General features: G+C 44.3%; 1 long non-coding RNA gene and 1 pseudogene across 1 annotated transcript in view; both read left to right on the top strand.

The window, feature by feature from the left end:
* The window catches only part of LOC132019874 (uncharacterized), an 8224-nt gene extending 6599 nt beyond the window's left edge, over positions 1–1625 (top strand). The window contains exon 3 of the long non-coding RNA XR_009404866.1: positions 1539–1625. This is a non-coding gene — a long non-coding RNA (uncharacterized LOC132019874). The remainder of the gene's footprint in view (positions 1–1538) is intronic.
* Positions 1626–7598: 5973 nt separating this feature from the next.
* Positions 7599–10132, top strand: part of LOC132020387 (serine palmitoyltransferase 1-like) — a 37000-nt pseudogene continuing 34466 nt past the window's right edge.

Raw genomic sequence — 10132 nt, 5'->3', positions numbered from 1 at the left:
GACAACACACACACACAGGACCCGATCCTGGGACCCTGGGATCATGACCCCAAGCCAAAAGGAGACGCCCAAGTGACTGAGCCACCCATATGTTCTAAGAAAACCAAAAGAATATGTAGACTGGAGTACTTATTCTTAAATGAATTGTATTCAAGGGAAATCAGTATATTTTAAAATCTTAAACAGAGATTTCCATTCTTGCTCCCAGTTTTGTTACAGTTAGTGTATGGAATTTGAGGGGTCCTACACCCAAAAGAGAAATAATAGTGTGTGGATGTAACATATGTGTGTAGTTAGAAAATTGTATATCGACTTAAAAGTTAATCTATCATATGTTTGAAATGTTCCATAATAAAACTTTTTAACTGAAAAAGAAAAAAAAAATAAAAGTTAACCTATCAGTTTGTCTGCAGTTTTCCTGTCTCCACATTCTGGGTTTTTGTTTTTAACTGCGGTGAATCATCTTCACTTTCTTTTTGTCTAATGTTTGCACATAACTTGTATTTACATTTCTAAATACCTCTTTTAAATGGCTTTCCCTGACAGCTTATTGGAGTAAATCACTCTATAGCTGACTGGGGTTTAGTCACTGTGTGAATCTTCAACACGCACTTAGTGTGTCTAGTTGTACAAAAGACAGAGGTCAGCCCAGCCTTTATCTTAGAAATGTACAGTGGAAAGAAGACCTGGCATGGATAATTTCAGTGAGGTGTCTATGCCTGTTGACATGGAACACACTGTGTACTTTTAGGGAACTGCTGTAAGAAAAAAACTCTGCCATTCCTTTAGGCATTTATAAAGTCTTTTTCTCTCAGCTGTGTTCCAAGAAGGATTTGTTTTACTTTTTTTTAAGATTTTATTTATTTATTTGACAGACAGAGATCACAAGTAGGCAGAGAGGCAGGTAGAAAGAGAGGAGGAAGCAGGCCCCCCTGGTGAGCAGAGAGCCCGATCCCGGACTCGATCCCAGAACCCCGGGATCATGACCTGAGCTGAAGGCAGAGGCTTAACCTACTGAGCCACCCAGGCGCCCTCCAAGAAGGATTTAAAGAGCCTTATCAGGGATATGGAAAATAGAGTAAGATGTGCAAAACACCAAGAATTGTGGAAACTGAATTTCAGATAATTCTCCTAACTCATCCATGGTTCACTGGGGTGGAAGAAGGCTAGCAAAGCTGTGATGTATTGGTTGCTGTCCTTTCCCACCAGTAGAAACATACATTATCCAACTGATCTGATAGTTGATATTGTTCCACGTCTTGGGCTTCTACATCCAATTTTATTTTAAGAATTAAATTTCTTTCCTATGGAGGCTTTAAAGCTGTGCTATCAGATTTTTTTGTGAAGGAGAAATTGCTGACTGTTAGAAATGGTGAGAGGAATTAGTAGAAATAAAAGGAGTTTTGAAAATAAATCTTTAGAAGCAATAGGTTTAAGGTAATGGGAGGCAATATATGAGTGCATCACAATTCACAATTTATGTGCAGATTTTATAAGTGTTTACTTCATTTCTTTTTCGGTTCTTGATTCATTCTTAGGCTCCTGCTTACCACCTTATTTTGGAAGGCATTCTAATTCTCTGGATAATCAGACTTCTGTTCTCTAAAACGTACAGATTACAAGAACGATCTGATCTTATAGTCAAGGTAATTAAATCTTTTATTACTCACTGTATGATTGCAGTTGGTACACCCTTCCAAAAAGTACTTGTGGTGGCTCATCTATATATGTTAAAATATTTTCTGTCATGTAAACAATCAAGGGAAAGGAAATATCAGGGAAGCAGAACGTGGAGAAGCCAGGGGTAAAGTAGCCACCCAGAGGGGCACCCTGCCACAGAACGCAGCACCGTGTGAGGGAAGCAGCAGAGTTAGGGACAGATGATAGGAGGAAAGCCTGGGCAGTGACAGGATTTCAATGATCTATGTGCAGAGTGATGTGAGCTGCTCAGGAAGAACACCACTGGTTCTGAAACCTAAACGAAATTTTCCCTGGGTTCTTCAAGAAGGAAATTCCGAGTAGGAAACAATCCTCCCACTTCCCCACCCCAAACTGAATTTCTCTGTGGTAAGGGACCCAGCCCAAGCCCAAGCCAGGCAAACCTTAGGAAGCAGAAGTGTCTAGGGGACTGTGGCGCTGCCCACGTGGCGTCCCGTTCATCTGAGGGTTGGGGAGGCTTGTGGAAAAGAAGCTTGTCCTCTCACTTCAGTGGGAGCACCTAGGAATGGCACTCCAGTGCAGGAGGGAAGAGCAGTTCTGACCACACCGTGGTTTCCGTCCCTTGGGCCCTTTCCCTGTCCAGCCCCTGTATCATTGGGCCAGGATGTTCAGAGAGACCCATGACTGTGAGAAAGGTTTTTCCATGAAAATTTCTACACCTCTGGTTCACAAGGCAGCACTGGGTGCAACATGGAGATGGGGCAGAATTAAGGCAGCAGCGTGGTGATCACTTCCCGTGCTGTGCTGACTGGCTGCTGCCGTCCTGATCGTTCATATTCCTTGTAGGACAGTCAGGCAGTGTCCCCCAAAGGACATGAAGCATATGGTTCTTAGGGCAAATATATTTGGGAAATCTGCTTAATGCAGAGTAGGGCATGTCTTATCACATGATTTCATGTAGCCTTTACTGGGCTAGTGGATAGTTGAACCTCTGTTTGGAGAGATGCCCTCACCTTGGCCACAGATTCTTCTCCACCATTTTGTTCTGACTGCCTTGTGAGATTAGCATGTCGTGGAACACTCTGGATAGCATTGCAGTAAGATTGGGCCATCCAGGGCAGAGGTCCTGTCTCAGCTTTTTCTCTTGACATTTCAGAACTCCTTATGAATGATCAGGTGGCTGGTTTCTAGCTCGGCTTTGTAAGTGTTTCATCATTCCTGGTATTTTGAATTTTTGTTTATAAAGCTGGCAGTCCACATATACATATATTTTTTAAGAGAATGATTAGACATAACTTCAGAGTCATCCTCTGAAAGCTGAACTTAGCAAGATTTAGTAATCGTGGACATCTTACCCTAAAACCTGTGGAAGAAAAAAACCTGTTTTTAAAGCCTTATTTCTGGCAACATAGATGCAGTGTCCTTCGGTTTTACAGATCTGCAGTCTCTTGAATACAAGGGGATCCTGAGATGCTTCTGACATCTGGCCCCAGGTCACAGGTGGGCAATGTGCGTGACATGGCCTCGCGTGCTGCTGTTCAGGAACAGATAAAGAACTTACTGGTTGCTTTTAACAGAAGTGTGGGAACAAAACAGTGACCAGCACCCTGCTGTATTTTGTTTCCTTCTCTCCCGTAGGAAAAGGAAAAATTGATTGAAGAGTGGCAGCCAGAACCTCTTGTTCCTCCCATCTCGAAAGACCATCCTGCTCTCAACTACAACGTCGTTTCAGGGTAAAGTGGTTTTCTTCTCGAAGTATGTGTATTTGCTCTCCTGTAGGTATACTTGCCAAAGCATACAGAGTCTTATGTAGTATTTCTAGCAGAAATCAAACAGTGAGAAATCTCCGGAAGCTCAGAAACTGTTTTAATGCCCAATATATGACTCTGTTAAGGATGTACGGACAGTTTTATGGTCTCTAGTTTGGGCATTGCAGTTTGCCCCTTTCTTCCATTAAAAAAACAAAAACAAAAAACCTTGTTTTGTGAAATTATACATGCTCCTGGTAATACTTCAAATAGTGAGACAGACTTAAAATGAAAAGCAGTGCTCCTGCTTTTTCTCAGCTTCATTGTTTCTGATTTTAGATCTGTTGTAGGTTACCTTCATAACCAGATATGAATAGTGTGCTCACACTTCTGCTTAGTGAGGTAGCTATAGACAGCAGCATTTGACTTTGACAGTTTGAGTTCTGAAACTTGACCTTCCTTGTGCTGCCTCTCTCCCCGCTTGTTGCAAGGTCTGATCTGTCTTTGTGTTTAGTTCTTCTGTTGTTTGTCTTTACTTTACCATGTATGCTTTCTTAAATTAAGAAGTATTTTAAGTTTGTAGGAAATATCTGACCCGTGTAAAGCCACCATGCAGGATAAATAGGCATTAACATATTGCTATCTTTATTTCAAATCTACCTTAAGAAAGAAATAAAACATTCCGGTTATAGCTAAGAAACACCTTCCCATCTACCACTTACTCTTCTCACCCGCAAAGAACAACCATTTTCATGAAGTTGGTGGATGTCTTTCACTTAACATTTAAACCTTTTAAAAAAAGATTTCATTTCTTTAGTTTAGAGAGGGAGAGAGAGAGAGCGTGCCCAAGAACAGAGAGGGACAGAGGGAGACAGAGAATTTCAACGGGTTCCACGCTGAGCACACAGTGTAATGTAGGACTTGAACTCAAGACCCGGCAATCAGGAGCCAAAGTCAAGAGTCGGACACCTGACCAACTGAGCCAGCCAGGTGTTCCTCTATTTATACTTTTAACACGTATCCTTGACGCCATGAAATTATTGAGTATTTTGTCTAAAAATGTGATGCAGCGTATTTCTCTGAGTGTGTCCTTCAACTCCTGCGCTGATGGAAGGGAGGTTTGCATTCTTCACTCTGTGCGTTGCTGTGGTCATCCAGAATTTTTATGCATTCTGAACTCGGACTTACTCATCATCAGTGCCATGGTTAAAAAGTCCTTCCCTGCCCCCCGAGGTCAAATGTGCCTGTGTCAGTACGGTGGTCAGCTGTCCCAGCTTGCATTGACTTGTCCATTGTTTACCTACTGAGTAGAAGTTTCCCTTTTTCTGTATAGTGCCTGCCCTTCTGACAGCTCTGTTTTTGGCTTTGTTTCTCCTCTGCCAGCGTGTCTGTCTCTCCTGGTGCCAGAACTTCACATAAATAGCACAGTATAAGAATAGGCCTTGACTAGAGCAAGCCCTTCACCTCCTTGTCCTTCCGAATTGCGTGGCTCTTTGCAGTTCTGTTCCTCAGTGTGAGCTTGTTTGACTTACACATTTGACCAACAAATGAGGTCGGGTTGTGACCAGCAGTGTGCTGATGTGGAAAACTATCGTATGCCTGGTGTATCACTCTGGTCTTTCATGTCCATGTTTTCGTGGGAAAACTATCGTATGCCTGGTGTATCACTCTGGTCTTTCATGTCCTACAGTAAAGCTGTGTAATTTTCTTCATAAAGACTGATTGTCTTGGGGCGCCTGGGTGGCTCAGTGGGTTAAAGCCTCTGCCTTCGGCTCAGGTCATGATCTCAGGGTCCTGGGATCGAGTCCCATATTGGTCTCTCTGCTCAGCGGAGAGCCTTCTTCCCCCTCTCTCTCTGCCTGCTTCTCTCCCTATTTGTGATCTCTGTCTGTCAAATAAATAAATAAAATCTGTAGAAAAAAAATGTAGCTACTTTTCAGTGAACGCACTAGTGCTGTTCATTCAGTACTGGGTTAACCCAAGAGTAAGTGAATTTACTTAACTTGGAGAGTTTTTTTCTTTCAATAATAGCCTTACTGACATAATCCTCAGACTATGAAATTCAGTCTTTTATTTCACCACAATTGAGTGAGTTTTAGTATGTTCACAGACTTGTGCAACCATTGCCCCTGTCTCATTTCAGAATTATTTTTTTTTAAGATTTTATTTATTTATTTGACAGACAGAGATTACAAGTAGGCAGAGAGGCAGGCAGAGAGAGAGGAGGAAGCAGGCTCCCCGCTGAGCAGAGAGCCCGATGTGGGGCTCCATCCCAGGACCTTGAGATCATGAACTGAGCCGAAGGCAGAGGCTTAACCCACTGAGCCACCCAGGCACCCACAGAATATTTTTATCACCCCAGAAAGAAATTGCACACCCACACACACTCACCCCCCATGCCCCCCGTTTCCCATCTACTTTCCCGTGACATGTACTAATCTACTTATTCTGTGTGTTGGCCTGTTTTGGACTTTAAAGGAATCATGCAGTATGTGGCTCTTTGTGTCTGATTTCTTTCATTTAGCATCACATTTCCAAGGTTTGTCCATGTCATAGTAGCTTGTGTCAGGTTTGTGTCTGAATAATACAGTATTTCACTCTGAATATATCATACTTTGTACATTATTCAGTTGATGGGCATTAAGGGTTGTTTCCACCATAGTATATGAAAGGAGAAAAATTATATGTGTGCATAAACTCCCCTGAATATTTGTGCACTTTTTTTTTAATTTCACTTTTTTTTTAAGATTTTATTAGAGAGAGAGTGTGCATGCACAAGCAGGGGAGGGGCAGAGGGAGGCAGAGAAGCAACTCCACACTGAGCAGGAAGCTCAGCTACAGGCACTTAGTCCCAGGACCCCGGGATCAAGACCTGAACCAAAAGCAGACAGTTAACCGACTGAGCCACCCTGGCGCCTCCATGTACACATTTCCTCTACGGACATATATTTTTATTTCTCCTGAATATACAGCTAAGAATGAAATTGTTGAAGTTTGTGGGAACTTACTTTGAGGACCCACCAGTCTGTTTTCCAAAGTGGCTGAATCATTTTCCATTCTCACCAGCAATGCATGAGAGTTGTCATTTCTCCCTGTCTTGGCCAACGCTGTCTTTCATTGTGACCATCCTGCTAGGTGGGGAGTGGAACCCTCCATGGTTGGGATTTCCCAATGATTAATGACGCTGAGCATCTTTTCATGCCATTTATACGTCTTTTCTGGAGAATAACCTACTTAAGTCATTTGCCCATTTTCTAATTGGGTTATTTGTCTTTTTATCATTGAGTTATAAGAACACTTTGTATATTTTGGATACCAGTCCCTTATCAAAAATACAACATGCAGATATTTTCCCCCATTCTGTGGGTTTGTCGCTTCTCTGACAGTGTGCTTTGAAGCACAAATGTTTCTAATTTTTATGAAGTCTAGAGTTCTTTTTTGTTCTTTTGTTGCTTGTGCTTTTTTATTGGTTTTACAATCCTTCCCTGATTTGAGATTATGCAGGTTTCCTTCTTTGTTTCCAGGAGGAGGGCTCGGCGTCCCATTTTTCATCATGTGGGTTTGTACTTGATTCCTGTTTTCAGCACAGTGCCATCCCGCAGCTGTCTGTAGGACTTAAAGTTATACTTGGGCTTTTCCAGGGAGGAAGTTCTGCTGTCTTTCTGCAGAGTAGGAAGGGGATCTGAGCGAGTGGCTGCTGCTTACCAGATTTCCAGCTGCCCTCATGCTCACAGGGAACTGTTCTACGGGATGAGAGGGGGTCATTTTCCAGGAGCAGCGGCTGAGCTGCTCACTGCTGGCTCACGTGCAGCTTTCTTTCTGGTCTCTGACTTCTCATATACAACCTGTCCATTTGCCAGGAGTTGTCCCTCCCTGCATCCTGGTCATAGTAGCATCAGATAGTTAGACCTTGGAGGCATCTTATATTCCATTAGAAGGGACCACAGGTTTTGTTCATTTTACCAGAGGCCACTGGTAGGTCTTCCTGTTCATAAATAATTCTTAAATACCTGGAATAAGGCTGTTTGATTAGTTTTTATACGTTGCTGGTTTGTTTTGTTAATGTTTGGGATTCTTGACCTGCATGTTGAAATGTGAGTTTTGTTTCTTCTTTTCCCTTCCTGTTGCTGGTCCAGTTCAGGTATCAGATATAATCGGCCTTGCCCTCCTCTTAGTCATTGTGTGGTAGGCATGCTGACAACACTGACTCCATCTCTGGCCCTCCAGTTTCATGCCCATGCAGTGACCTCGCCAGGGCTCTGTGGTCTGGGCCCCGTGGAGGTTAACGTATGCCCTGACCAGAAGGGGGGAGGCTTGTTCCGATCTTCCCTAAAGAAGACACCGTAGGTAACTGGTCAGGATCACTGGCCTGCAGAAGACCCCAGTTTAGATGATTACCCTGTGACTGTGCCCCCATGCCCTGTGCTACCGAAGAGCCAGGGCAAGGCTCGCCTGGACTGGGCGCAGAGCGGCTTCATGCTCACTGCCCTACCTGCCTGCCTACCTCAACTCCCCATTGGTAAGTTACCCCACAGCTCTGTCGGCACGATGGGGGCCGGCTTCAGCTTTCAGTCGTGGAGGGGCTGCTCAGCTGGAGGACACGTTACTGACCCTCCACCTCCCTTTAACACGTCTGCATTCGTCGCACTGTTTGTTGTGTTGAGCCTAGATTTTTAGTCCCAAACTCCCTGTCTTCAGTGAGTTCTTCAAACTGAGTGAGTTTTGGTTATTGTCCGTTAGTAATTGTCCATTTCTTCTTACCGTTTCTGAGTGAATTGGCTTGAAGCAGTTTCTTGGGTAGCGTGGACCACACGCCTTTAGTACAGACGTGTATGATGGTGCACATTTGGGGTCGTGTTTCCCCCGCAGGCAGTGTTTGCTTTGGTCCCACTTCTCACTCAGCTCTGCCAAAGTCTTGTCTTCTGTCTTGGTGGATGCTCCGTCTTAGTTTCTCCACGTGGGGCCTTGTGGACACAAATGCTGACCCTGTCCTCCATTCCACTCTGGTCGGCGCCCGCACAGGGCAGCGCTGTTGTTTTACACCTTGTCTCCTTTCGTCCTCTCCCCAGGCCCCCACTTGACCGCCCCCTGAAATACTTCCACTGAACTTTCAGTCATCACTTGATGTCCTATATGTCTGAATTACTAAAATGATGCATTTTATTTTTATTATGCATGTATTGTTAACCTTAAAAATAGTTATTTTTACCAATAAAAATGGATTCATTTGGGAATAAAAATGACAGTTTGGGACCAGCAAGTTAGGGCTAAACCATGGGTTAAGTCCAACAAACAAGGGAGAGGAATGTCATTTTCTGAGAGGGGTTTTAGTATAAAAACTAATTTTTTTGTTGTTATTGTTGTTTTTTGAGAGGGGTTTTTGTTGTTGTTGTTGTTTTAAGATTTTATTTGTTTATTTGACAGACAGAGATCACAAATAGGCAGAGAGGCAGGCAGAGAGAGAGGAGGAAGCAGGCTCCCCACTGAGCAGAGAGCCCGATGCGGGGCTTGATCCCAGGACCTGGGATCATGACCTGAGCCGAAGGCAGAGGCTTTAACTCACTGAGCCACCAGGCACCCCGAGAGGGGTTGTTTTAATGAAAGTTTATTGGAGGCAAGCAAGAGTCCAGGCCCGTGAGGGCTTCTTGCTGGCTGAGCTGCAGGGCTGGTGGGTCTCTTGTAGGAGATGCTGTGCCCCTCTCTCCGGGTTAGGGGCTGTAGTTGAAGATTGCTTCCTTTGGGAGGAGCCTGGAATCCCTAGTTCTTCTTATGACTGGCATTGAACCGTGCTGCTCCCCCTCCAGCTTCCCCCCCAGGCTTCCCTTCAGCTTCCCCTCCAGCCTTCCCCCCAGCCTCCGTCCAGCACCCCAAGTCTGCTTCATGCAGTTTCCCAGTGTTAATTGTCACACTACCTTTGGAAATATAATATAATCTTAATGTTTTATGAAGTATGTTTTTAATTTTGTGCTCCAACTTCTTTCTGATTCTTATTTATTCACACTCTTTTTTTTTTTTAAGATTTATTTATTTATTTATTTCACAGAGAGAGAGATCACAAGTAGGCAGAGAGGCAGGCAGAGAGAGAAGAAGGGAAGCAGGCCCCCTGCTGAGCAAAGAGCCCAATGTGGGACTCGATCCCAAGACCTTGAGATCATGACCTGAGCCGAAGGCAGCGGCTTAACCCACTGGCCACCCAGGTGTATGTTTGGGTGCCCATTGTGTCCCAGCAATGTGCTGAGCACATACAGTGAATCAAAATTGGCCTTAAGGGATAGTGAAGAGATTTCACTCAGCGCAGACTGGATGGGGAGGGCTGGATGTGCTTCTCGCTCTTTCCTTCCTCCTGCTGTGTAGGCCTCCATTGTGTACTTAGCTGCTTTGCTCATGTTGGGTTCCTCAGCTGCGTCCACTCCCTGCTGCCACACAAAATCTGGTGATTACTGGCCCCTTGTGCATCTGTGTGAGTCTCTGGAGCCAGCAGTATGTCCTGACACACGCCTGTCTCATTTCTCTGTGGGGCTTCCCTACCTGGTGGTGCATCCATCTCCGCTCCTCTGAGTTGGGATATGGAGGCCCAGCTTCCCACAGCCCTGCTGGGCAGCATTGTTTTATTTTGTAATTTTCTGATTATTTGGGCCTTTGAGTATCATTTCATCTGCTTAGGAGCTGCTGGGGTTTTCCCATTCTGTGAATGCCTTTTCATGTCTTCACCTCTTCTCGCTGCA

This window comes from Mustela nigripes, chromosome 6 (genome assembly GCF_022355385.1).
Source record: "Mustela nigripes isolate SB6536 chromosome 6, MUSNIG.SB6536, whole genome shotgun sequence".
In the NCBI taxonomy this organism is placed as follows: domain Eukaryota; kingdom Metazoa; phylum Chordata; class Mammalia; order Carnivora; family Mustelidae; genus Mustela; species Mustela nigripes.
The sequence above is the reverse complement of the archived record's forward strand: the minus strand, read 5'-3'. Positions and strand labels throughout refer to the sequence as shown.